Here is a 12,686-nt window from a genome sequence, read left to right as displayed (position 1 = left end):
GTATGCGCTTGAAAATCTCGTACACTTGCACAGTTTTACGAACGTAGCATTTACGTTATAATAAATAAAGTTGCTTTCAAAAGAAAATAAAAAGCATTGTCGTTAAATAATAGAAATAAAAGTTATACGTATAAGAAAATTTTTGCAGTGAAAGCGAAAGCTTGGCGCAAACTCAGTAAATTTATCAATATTTTGCACAAACCTTATTACGTCAAGCACAGAATGTATTGGTTCAACTTTTGCTTCGTTTAGTTCAGTTTTTTTCACGTTAACATTTCCAGGTTAAATGCAAATAAACAAATTACCCCCCAAACATTGTAGTCATAAGATAATACAGCAATGTTCTTCTTCCTAATTTTCCGCTCTGTTTTGACTCCAATTCAGCGACTGACAAAAGCAGGCTGGATACAATCAAAGGAAGAACCAAAATTCTTAAAGCTCTCACCCAAATCTTACCAAGAAACGAAACGTACATTGCATATTTCTTAGGTGTTGGATCTATGGACGACTGAGCATTGCCATGTAATAAAGCACCAAATATCCACAAAGTACGCCGAATAAAATGAAAAATAATATCATATGTTGTTTGGCATGTTTTAATCCATTGTAGCAACGCTTTCGTGAAGTCATTATCGAAAATTTGAAGCTTTGAATACAACTCAAAGCAACAAATAAACACTGACTCTCAACTTCACAATAACAAAGATCATAAATATACAGCGCCATTGACTATATATAAATATTCAATACATATTAGAGACTTAGGTCACGTGTTTTTCTTTCCAGATTTTAACAGCCAAGGGGGAAATCCCTTTTAAACGCTTTGAAATAAATGGAGAGAAGGCTAAACTAATTTATAAAACAGATGCTAATCGTCGTCATCACAATAATAGGAAACTTGTGATAGGAAAAAATAAAATAGAAATCACTATAAGAGCCCTTACAAACAGTATTTCAAAACACTCTGTTTTTTATCGAATCTACAACTGGCAGTAAATACTAAAAAATCTGTAAACTTGGCAATGGAAAAATACATAATTGGTAGTGAGGATGGTTTGCTAAAATTAAAAAATTTCACTCAGTCGATTTCATCGTGAAGACAATGTCTCACGACGCAAATTAGCATCATAAATAATTTCTATGGAAACAATTATGTAGGAATGTATGAGTTTATATCAGTGGTTTATGCATTATAACGCATGTAAAAAATTACCATTCAATAAATATTAATAATTACATTAATAAAATAAATATTATTAAGAAAGATATTTACAAAACGTACAAATTATTTTAAATGGTTCATTAGTACATAAGATTAAAGTATGCCTTTCTTCCATTGATTATTGAATGGTTAAAACAAAATATTTTCTTGAGTTCTTGCGTTTTACACAAACCTATTTATCATAAAAAGTGTGCATGATTATTTCTCTTAGTATAAATCACTTTACGTTGAAGTTGACGAATCTTTAAAGTTTTTCCAAAGTTGATGGAACATTCAAAACCAAATCTTCGTTCAGCATTTCCATCGCACATCCATCTCCTCTTGTCAAGTCTTGCAGGTCAAACAAAAATTGTTCAGCAAGCGTTTCTTGAATGGGTAAACTTAGAATTGGTTGAGTATTTCCACCATCTTCCATACTTTCATTTTCCACTGCATTGTCGTATCTTATGTTCCCATCTTCTAACTCAATGTAATGATTTTCTTTACCGTTGTTTTCTTTTTCAACACAGGTATTTTCACCTTTGTTGTTCATCTTTTTGTAAATGACGATCTAAAGATAATTACAATAGGGATAATCTGGACTATTCTACAAAATAGCCAACTTATTACGAATTTCAAATTTCACCAATCTCAGACGGTAAAACTATACATTTCTTGAGAAATTATCAATGGTAATGTTCTGAAATTTGCAAAATACATCTTTCCGTCTGGAATTTATAAGTATTTTGTTTTTATATCACCTGACCATTTTCTGAAACATTTGCGGGATTGTAGGGTTGTACGCATATGACCCACACTGACTACATAGAAATGTAGAAAAAATTGAAGATCATAGACATTTTCTTTCACCCAGTATAATAATAATAAATTAAAATTGCGAATATTTTTTTCCAAAAGCGAAAAAATCAGACAAATAAACAACGCGGGGTTTTCTCTAATTGCGGGGTTTGCTCGGAGTCAAAATAATTTTAGTTCACAATGTCGATAACTTTGCTAAAATGTACTGCAGTATATTTTTGATATCAAAAAATTAGTTCAAAATGATCGGAAAAACGACCCAGCATGAAAAATGCCGAAATGTATGAAACTTGTTTCATACAATCATTTGACGAAGAGTTGTTGAAATGGATGGTTCGAATCGTAAGTATAGCAAATTATTTTATTACCTAGCGTAAAATAAAATAGATAAGTCATATGTACCTTTTCTTTTAAAGCCAAGTTAACCACGTAAAGAAATATACAAGAAATACACGCTTTTACTTTTCCACTATGGTTCTGTGCAGACGGCTTTCACTGTTTATATGACACTTCTCTGGAGGGTTTCTTAATAAGACCAAAATTCAAAACATACTAGTCCTTTCCTTTTGTAATACGGACATTTCTTGACACCCACGTAAATACCATTTGTAATACGGACATTTCTTGACACCCACGTAAATACCACGAAGATCGGGTCATTTATTGAAAAATTAAGAAGAGTTTACACTATACCGGATTCGCTCATCACGACATCTTCATTTGTTTAAAGGTTTAACTGCCTGGGGATTAAATGATTATTAAGTTAGTAGAATTAGTCTATTTGATTGTGTTTCTGACGTTAAACAATATCACTTCCTTTTAATACAAAGAATATTCAACCTGCTACGATAGCAATCCGGTATAATGTAAACGGGGCCTAAAACGGTAAAAGATCTCTTGAGTTACATAACGTCACACGAAATCTGCATCACACATGGTGGAAAAAAGTACATTTTATAACAATAGCCATAATATGGCTTTATGAAAGGTTGCTCATTTGCATCAAGGAGATTCACTCAGTTAGAAAAGCAATGTGATTTCATGTTATCATTGGCGCTTTAAACGTCACGAATATTTTATTGACCGTATGCTGGACAGGAGTACATTTAAATGTGTTATTACAAAGTAGACAATAAATAAGTAAAAGCTATCAATAGTGACTTTACAGTCCCAGAGCCAAGAAATGTTTCATGTAGTATAACTGTGTGAGCATGTCAAATGATTTTCGTTTTAAAATATGCACGTATGTGTAATGTAATGGTCAAGAAAACTACCGAAGTGAGTGTTGTAGAGCTTATTATGAAAGAGTATGTATCAATTTGATAACCGCTACATGACCTTGAATAAACCGACACGAACATATTATAATTATACAACTATATATATTTCGGCTTTATAGATACTAGACCACAACGTCCACATAAGTTTTAGAAGAATTATAAATTTTGTCAGGACAGGTCAACTAATGAATTAACAGGGAGTTTTGCTTTGACAAACTCATTAAATCTGCTTACTCTGTTCATTTACAGAAGAAAATTTCGTTCGATTTATCCGTGAAGGACGATTTTACTCTTCACAAAGCGTTTGGATGATAAATGACGATATAGTATTTATTTAATACAAACAGTTTTCATTCAAAATAAAAATAGAATTTTATGTTAAATTTGCGAAGGCGTTTCTATAATTGTCGCAAGTAAAGTACCGAAAGTGGATATACTTATGCTCAATCGAGCTTTCCGTCGGCTTTCCGAGCGCGTGACACTTATATAGCAGTGCATTTTAATATTTTAAGGAAGCATTACAGTTTGCGAAAGACATGGACTTATACGTCCAATAAGTCCCATTCCTCTTTGTTTAATGTAATGTGTACTCAGTCCTACACAACAACTTGGTGTGTTGACTGTATCCACACAAAAATTATTAAAAAAATGGCCAATCTATTGAAATATTTGTGCTTATTTGCCAAAACGCTTCCGTAGAAATATATTACGATCTGGCGGCACTCATCTGGCTGGAGAAACATGGCCGCCGGATCGTAGAACTCAAAACAGGGGAGACGAACATCAAAGGCTCCGACCATAGTTCCGACATCGAGTGGCCGTTCATTCTTCATTCTCTGACGTATTGCATCAGGTAAATTATTACATTTTGTGACGTTTTTCCTCTGCCATGGTGCCGTCCTTTCGTCTGATTTAAGTCAGAGTTTACTGTCGTTTCTAGTTCAACTATATCATTATTTGAAGCAGTTAAGCAATTATTTCGCGTTAGATAGTTTGAAAATCTGAAAAATTTATTCATAATTTTTTGGAGCGTTGTAAATTTATGCAGAAATTATAACCCAACTTTTGCTTAATGGCAAATAAACAAGAAATTTCAAACATTCTGTATGATACACCATGTATAATAATAATAAACTTAAATTATCAGTCAGATGAATAAACTTAAACTGGTAGTGAGATGATTGACAAAAATGGAGCAAAACATGAAAGCTATAAACAAGACTGAAATTAGTAAATGTAAATTTTAACTCTCACACCAACCTTTTACTGAATCCAAGTTAGCCACGAAGGTAAAAATGTACAAATCAAGTTGAAAGTCTCGTTTGCACGCTTTGAAAATTGAGATAGATCTGAGACAATAAGAATCCCTTGCGTTTGTGTTAGTGGTCCTCTTCTTCAGTTTGTTTGCATGTTATGTGCACTTTGCTAACAACAGAGAGAGTTTACCCCAACCAACCACTTAAAATTTCGAGGAATTATCGAACCAATAAAAATCCTAACAAAGGATTTTTGCTTCATCTTATTATTCATCATCAGGATTATCGTCATCACCATCAACTTCTGCATTTTGATGTTCAAGTTTTTCCAGTTCCCTTGCAAAATCTGCTTCATCCATATCTGTGACAATCTTTGGCTGAACAGATAACAATGATAATCAATGATAGAAATTTATAGCTTAAATTTATCATTTGAAATCAACAAATTTCTTGCATGAATGCAAAGGCATGGCAATAGGATTTACAACATTTCAACCTCTAATCTTGATTGGCATGTATCTGACATAATGAGAAGAACTGACAAAATAAACACAAAATAGATTGCTAAGCTCTTGGTCAGTAATGATCAAGGTTAAAAATCTGTGAGTAAAGTGAAGGTTTGAATCAACAATCGACTTGTAATGTGCCAATTTATCGCACACTAATCGACAGAGCATACAAACTTAACAATACAAACAATGGCTTTTAACGAGACATAACAAAACATCACATCCACTCTTTGAAACTCTTTCCACTACACTTTATTAACAGAACTGTAAGCGATATCGACAACAAACAAAGCAACAACCTCAACCTAGACACGAAACTCCTGACAGGACGATCACAACCAACACAAATGAAAATTCCAAAATAACAACTCTATACTTCAAACTACCATACATGGGACATTACTCGACACATGAACTTACAAACATTATGAAACACTTCTGTACAGATATTGACATTCGACTAATTTTCACATCATTCAAAATCAAAACCTTTCTCATTCAAAGACCCAATCCCTGATTCAATTAAATCAATGGTGGTATATGAATTCAATTGCTGGGGATGTAATTCGATACATTAAGCGAAACTTTGCGCCATTTATCCACCAGAATCAAGGAACATACCACAACAGACAAAAACTCTCATATCTACCGACACCTTCTTAAATTTCACTCATGTAAAACCAACTATTCACCCTCTTGCTTCAAAATCATCGACATTGCCGACACCTCATTCACCCTTAAAATCAAAGAAGCATTCCACATTAACAAAACTAACCCTGACCTCAATGTTCAAGTTTTTAAATTCAATACAATACTTAGTTTATAATACGCTCGGACGCTCCTCATTAATTTATCTTATTTCCTTATTATTGTTGTAATTTATGTATCATATTACTTTTATATAAACCTTGTATCATTTATTATTTCGTTTATACTGAAGATGGCATCATGAGATGTCAAAACATGTCTATTTTAAAAAACTCGTCTTGTATATTAAATGCGCATTAGCAATAGTGCTTCTATAAAATTATGAATACAAAATTTTTTAAATTTGTTTGGCTTTTGAATTTTTACACCCATTACTTCATGTCATTTTCTTGTTTCAATTCTCGCTGATAAATATTGTCAATGTTAGCAGGGTCATGATAATGTCACATTTTTAATACAGCATGGGGTACTTAGGGAAGTGGTAACAGGATGATATGAGGATAGTAGAGGCAACAGGAGAATGTCATTTTAGTGATACAATATACTTTTCATAGAAATATAAACCAAACACTTACAGCTTGTTGTAAAACATATGTTCCTTTCTTATTCATAATGACTTCTTCAATTGCTTTGATAGATGTTTCCAAAGCTTTCAAACCTTCTTCTTGATTCATTGTTGTTGTCATGACAACATAGGTTGGTGGTGAAATGGGATTTATCTTAAAGAAGAAAACAGTTTACAATCAAACAATGAAATTTTCAAAAGATTTTTTATCATTGTATGGTATTTAGGCCTGGCGCAGGTATTGTAAGATATAATTACATTGCTATGCACATTTGGAACATCTATAAATAATTAAATCTTGTTTTCGTGAACATCAAAATGTTCATCCTCATTGTGTTTATGTAGCAATATTGCAATTTGATGCATTTCAATGAGAATGATCTGTCATTTACAGTGGTGTAAAACAAAGCTTCATGCTTCTCTTGGTTCTTAAGGTTCATTTTCCTTGACAACTCATTTATTGACAGTTGTCTTGTTGTATACAATGTTCAGTAGTATATATAATCATTCTACAATTGAAATCTTGACATAAACATATTTAAAAGTTAAAATGACATGATGAATATGAGGTATAGCTCTATTGGTTAAGAACAGTTCATGTACGACGTCAGATGATGTTAATGTTGATTCATAATGGTTTCAAAAAAGCTTGGCTGACTGATAATTATGTTAATAAACACATAACCCTGGCTGTCACATGCTACAATCGTAAACAAAATCTCAGCAAACTTTTGCCATAAATATAAAGCAGTTTTAAAATTCAAAAGGAGTAAAGATCTTTTTATAAAGTCTAACGATGATCAATGATTACAGTACAATAGAACTTACCTAAATGAAGTCATAATATTAAATGTCGCTCGATTTTGAAATAGAAATACAAACAATTCGTTATGTTGATGATGGCACAAAATATGTACAAAGATATAACGTAGATTGTTCAATTAACGTAACTCAAACGGTAATACTTTAAATACAGACGAACAAGTTTACAGTTTTGAGTTTACATGACTGACTTTACCGACAGTCGGAAACATCCGGTGGAAACTATCGGTATTCGCCGATTATTATCCGGTGGAAACTATCGGTGGAAACTATCGGTATTCGCCGATTATTATCCGGTGGAAACTATCGGTGGAAACTATCGGTATTCGCCGATTATTATCCGGTGGAAACTATCGGTGGAAACTATCGGTATTCGCCGATTATTATCGGTGGAAACTATCGGTGGAAACTATCATTATGATTATTATCCGGTGGAAACTATCGGTGAAACTATCGGTATTCGCCGATTATTATCCGGTGGAAACTATCGGTGGAAACTATCGGTATTCGCCGATTATTATCCGGTGGAAACTATCGGTGGAAACTATCGGTATTCGCCGACGTAATCAGTTTTCCGACCTAAGGACCTGGAAAAATTTGGATTACATATTTTATGTAAATGAGGGCATGTAAGAGGGCAAATAAGAGGGCATATAGGAGGGCATATAATGAGGGCATATAAAAATTTGCTTTTTCACAAATAAAAAATACGACATTGAAAAGTACATTTGTTCTAATTAGTTAATATTTCAATTATCATTATGCACACGGCGCACTTGTACAAATTATAGATATTTATAGTTCATCAGGAATTGAAGGAAGATTTAAATCATACAATTCAATAAGAAGTTCCAATATAAAAGTACGAGTAAAAATATTAAATATTCAGTCTGACTTTCTGCTCCAGATTCCATCTCTTGATCCTCGGCAACACTCTCTGGAACGTTTTGTGAACGGGAATTATTTTTTTCGTCTTGATGTACTTTCTTCAAGCTCTCGCGATTTTCCTCTCGTCCGTATTTGATTAAAGTTAGCTCTGAATTTTTTCACCGTTTTTTCGCTCTTTTCCTTACTTTGTTATAAAATCAGTTGACCAACTTTAACCAACACTGCCACAGCTACATGACACACCAGTGCAATGTAAGAACCACGATGAACAGACATTCAACAATGTTTGTCGCGGACGCAAAACGCAGCATGGTTATCTACACACTTCTTTACATAATACAAACAATAATGTCGTTAAGTGGTGCCATGGAAAGAAAAATTTAAAATCTTTTCGTACAATACTAAGAAAATGCCCGCAGCTCATTTCCCTTAGAGATAACTTGCAATGTATATTTTAATTGGATTACATGCTGGTTTTGGTGTATGTCAACGAAGATGTTCGAGTTAAATCGAAGTGATGAAATACACGATTGAAAATGCGTTCTCGTATAATTCAGAGAACAATTATCACTTTTATACCCTTGAGTGAAAGCAATATAATAAAACGAATTACGCGAAGACAGCAACGCATTTACCCCTGAATGCAGTAGAGTAAATGCTCTTGATGAACTCTAAATATTTTTCTGGTTTTATTGATAAGCGTACGTAAACAAAACACGATAATTTGACAGTTTAGCTGGCGACCAGTTCATGCCATTGCAGACGCAGTTCCTGTTCACAGCCTGTCTCTCTTAGGAAACAGCGTCTTGTTTGGAGATAAATTCAACATTTTTGGCAAAGTTATCCAAATAATGTTCAGTTCCCTTACTTGCATCCAAATTTGGTGGCTGATATAGCCACTCAATAAAAATATGCCATGCGATCCATGAAAAATTACATTTTATTACAAATGAAATGACAGCCCTACTCCGTCTAGTTTCATAAAAGAAATAACATACATAATATATCCAAAATTTTAACTTGATTAAATTGATGCTCACCATCGAAAGCAACAATCTCAAGTCGGTAATAAACTGAATGATGTGAAGTTTTGAATTACTCGTTTGTAGATGTTGATTTTTAGGTTAATGCAAATCCTGTGAAGAGCCGTTAAGATTACGTGAATTTGAAGTTTCGAAAAGTCAGTCAATACCAACACCAATTATAAATTGATCCCTCAATATAAATATTACAGTCCAACTTATAACTTATATGTTGTAGTGTAATATTTATATTGAGAATCCCGCATGGCAACAATATTGATGAATCTACAACTCTTTATTTCTCTGTCAACCTTGAAAATTACTATAATTCTATTGCTCAAACCGAAAGGAATACTCTATTTTTTAATTAGCTTTGTTCTTTCGTGTGCGTTTTTCCTATTTATCAGTGGTAACACTTTATAGCGTGTCTTTGTCCAACGTCAAGCTGTGTTTAGCTGTTTGACTAAAGAATCGGAAGCGACGGAGCTTATAAGCTCTTAGATTGCACTTGTCGACCTCTAGTATTTCAAACATGCAAATGTTCGGCGTTTTGCCAGTGGCTCAGTGGTTTATACATTATAACGCATGAAATGACAGCACGAAAAAATTAGCATTCAATAAATATTAATAATTACATTAATAAAATAAATATTATTAAGAAAGAGCTTTAGAAAAACGTACAGATTATTTTAAATTGTTCATTAGTACATAAGATTACAGTATGCCTTTCTTCCATTGATTATTGAATGGTTAAAACAAAATATTTTCTTGAGTTCTTACGTTTTACACAAACCTATTTATCATATAATATGTACATGATTTATTTCTCTTAGTATAAATCATTTTACGTTGAAGTTAACAAATCTTTAAAGTTTTTCCAAAGTTGATGGAACATTTAACACAAAATCCTCGTTCAGCATTTCCATCGCACATCTATCTTCTCTTGTAAAGTCTAGCAGGTCAAACAAAAATTCTTCAGGAAAAGTCTCTTGAATGGGTAAATTTAGAATTGGTTGAGTATTTTCACCATCTTCCATACTTTCATTTTCTAATGTATTGTCGTATCTTTCGTTGCCATCTTCTAGCCCATTCTCTTTTCCAACACAGGATTTTTCACCTTTGTCGTTCATCTTTTTGTAAATGACGATCTAAAGATAATTAGAATGGGGAAAAGGCATAACCTGGACTATTCTACAAAATAGCCAACTTATTTCGAATTTCAAATTTCACCACTCTCAGACAGTGAAACTATACATTTCTAGAGAAATTAACAAAGGTAATGTTCTGAAATGTGCAAAGTATATCTTTGCGTCTGGAATTCATAAGTATTTTGTCTTTAAATCACGTGACCATTTTCTTTCTACATGATGTCCTACAAAAGTTATGTTAAATCATAAATACTTCACGACGTGGTGGCGTCCTAGGCCCAGTCCCTCGCGACAAATTGACGTTGCGAAAATTTTAGGACGTCCTCAGGATTGCCCTGGCATGTTGAAAGTTATATAGGCCTATACATTTTAGACGAAACGTCGTGTTTGCTAAATCACTCTATTAGCTTAAGCTACGTATGGTTCGGATCGTAAGAATAGCAAAATATTTTATTACCTAGTGTAAAATAAAATAAATAAGTCATATCTACCTTTTTTTTTAAAGCCAAGTTAGCCACGTAAAGAAATATACAAAAATCAAATCAACTAGTCAAGTCTCCAGTTTTACACGTTTTATACGCTTTTCGCTTTAGAGGGCAACTTTTTGTGATGTGATCCTCTCCTCTATCTAGGCTGTCACTGCTTCTTGACACTTCCCTGTAGGGTTTCTTATTAAAACCTAATTCCACCAATAAGATTAAAGATAATACATCATAAAAGGTATGAAACAAGCAGACAAAGCATGGCAGACAAAATTAATGAACATCCATACATTATGCATAAGGTCAAAATTCAGCAATTTAAAAAGTTATATGATGTTGAACTGTATAGAACATATCGTCAGAAAAGCCTAAACTAGCTTGTACTGTCCATTAGAAATCCAAACCCTGCAATTTTGTACAAATTCACTAACAACCCTAAAATGCAATAAGTATAAACCTAAACTACTCTTTGAAAGTCGAAAAAAACCCGCAATTTTGTACAAATTCAGTAAGTATACTAATAATAAAACCAAAACCTATCTCGTAGCTTTAGCTAAATAAAGACTAACAAAATTTAGCTCGAGTAAAAGTATGCGTTCTCTTGTAAACAAAGTACCTGTTCTTGAGAAACCACAAATAGGAAAAATAGGAATGAAAAATTGCTTTTATTCCTTGAGTAACTCATACACTTGTGGTCTTGTGCAAACTAACAAGGTTATTCCTTGAGTAACTCATACACTTGTGGTCTTGTGCAAACTAACAAGGTTATTCCTTGAGTAACTCATACACTTGTGGTCTTGTGCAAACTAAGAAGGTTATTCCTTGAGTAACTCATACACTTGTGGTCTTGTGCAAACTAACAAGGTTATTCCTTGAGTAACTCATACACTTGTGGTCTTGTGCGAACTAACAAGGTTATTCCTTGAGTAACTCATACACTTGTGGTCTTGTGCAAACTAACAAGGTTATTTCTTGAGTAACTCATACACTTGTGGTCTTGTGCAAACTAACAAGGTTATTCCTTGAGTAACTCATACACTTGTGGTCTTGTGCAAACTAACAAGGTTATTCCTTGAGTAACTCATACACTTGTGGTCTTGTGCAAACTAACAGGTTATTCCTTGAGTAACTCATACACTTGTGGTCTTGTGCAAACTAACAAGGTTATTCCTTGAGTAACTCATACACTTGTGGTCTTGTGCAAACTAACAAGGTTATTCCTTGAGTAACTCATACACTTGTGGTCTTGTGCAAACTAACAAGGTTATTCCTTGAGTAACTCATACACTTGTAGTCTTGTGCAAACTAACAAGGTTATTCCTTGAGTAACTCATACACTTGTGGTCTTGTGCAAACTAACAAGGTTATTCCTTGAGTAACTCATACACTTGTAGTCTTGTGCAAACTAACAAGGTTATTCCTTGAGTAACTCATACACTTGTGGTCTTGTGCAAACTAACAAGGTTATTCCTTGAGTAACTCATACACTTGTGGTCTTGTGCAAACTAACAAGGTTATTCCTTGAGTAACTCATACACTTGTGGTCTTGTGCAAACTAACAAGGTATCAAGTATGTGAAGTATATGTGGGAGTCAATAATTATATGATGGGAGACACAATTCAGTAGAAAACAGCCAAAAGCGCGCATGATCTATTGTCTAGTGGTGTAAGTGGTCACGGTCAGGTGGTATCGTATAAAATATTCCATCGTATTATATTTTGCATGTGTTTATGCATGGACAACAATGCAAAGACTATATTCTGCTGTTTCTTGCCGCCTTTCAAAGTCAGTTGAGACAACTAAAGACACAACTTGTTTTCAGAAATCAAGTATGGACGTTCAGGAGTATTCGGCCTCTAAAAGTTTAGAAAAGACTGCTTTATTTTAGCAGGAATATCGTCGTTAAACTAAAAGGTGACGTTGTTCAACATCCAGCGGCGTCAAGTCGAAGTACAAACTGAAAGATTGTATCGACTTGGATTTTA

At 33.5% G+C, this 12,686-nt stretch overlaps 1 protein-coding gene across 3 annotated transcripts in view; it reads right to left on the bottom strand.

Moving 5' to 3' along the window:
* Window positions 1–12,686, bottom strand: part of LOC124440855 (eukaryotic translation initiation factor 2 subunit 1-like) — a 72,902-nt gene that overhangs the window by 37,271 nt on the left and 22,945 nt on the right. Inside the window, exons 7-8 of one of the 3 annotated variants that reach the window (XR_006946786.1) lie at window positions 10,710–10,897; window positions 9,662–10,218 (exon numbers count right to left, since the gene is read on the bottom strand). The exons of 1 other annotated variant lie outside the window; for it this stretch is intronic. The gene's annotated coding sequence lies outside the window, so the exon portion shown is untranslated. Of the gene's footprint in view, window positions 1–9,661; window positions 10,219–10,709; window positions 10,898–12,686 lie in introns of those variants that run through there. One more of the 3 variants, XR_006946792.1, reaches the window with a different exon arrangement.

Source organism: Xenia sp. Carnegie-2017, unplaced genomic scaffold (genome assembly GCF_021976095.1).
Source record: "Xenia sp. Carnegie-2017 unplaced genomic scaffold, XeniaSp_v1 HiC_scaffold_1, whole genome shotgun sequence".
Lineage (NCBI taxonomy): Eukaryota > Metazoa > Cnidaria > Anthozoa > Malacalcyonacea > Xeniidae > Xenia > Xenia sp. Carnegie-2017.
Note: the sequence above shows the minus strand (reverse complement) of the source record. Positions and strands in the feature narration are given on the sequence as shown.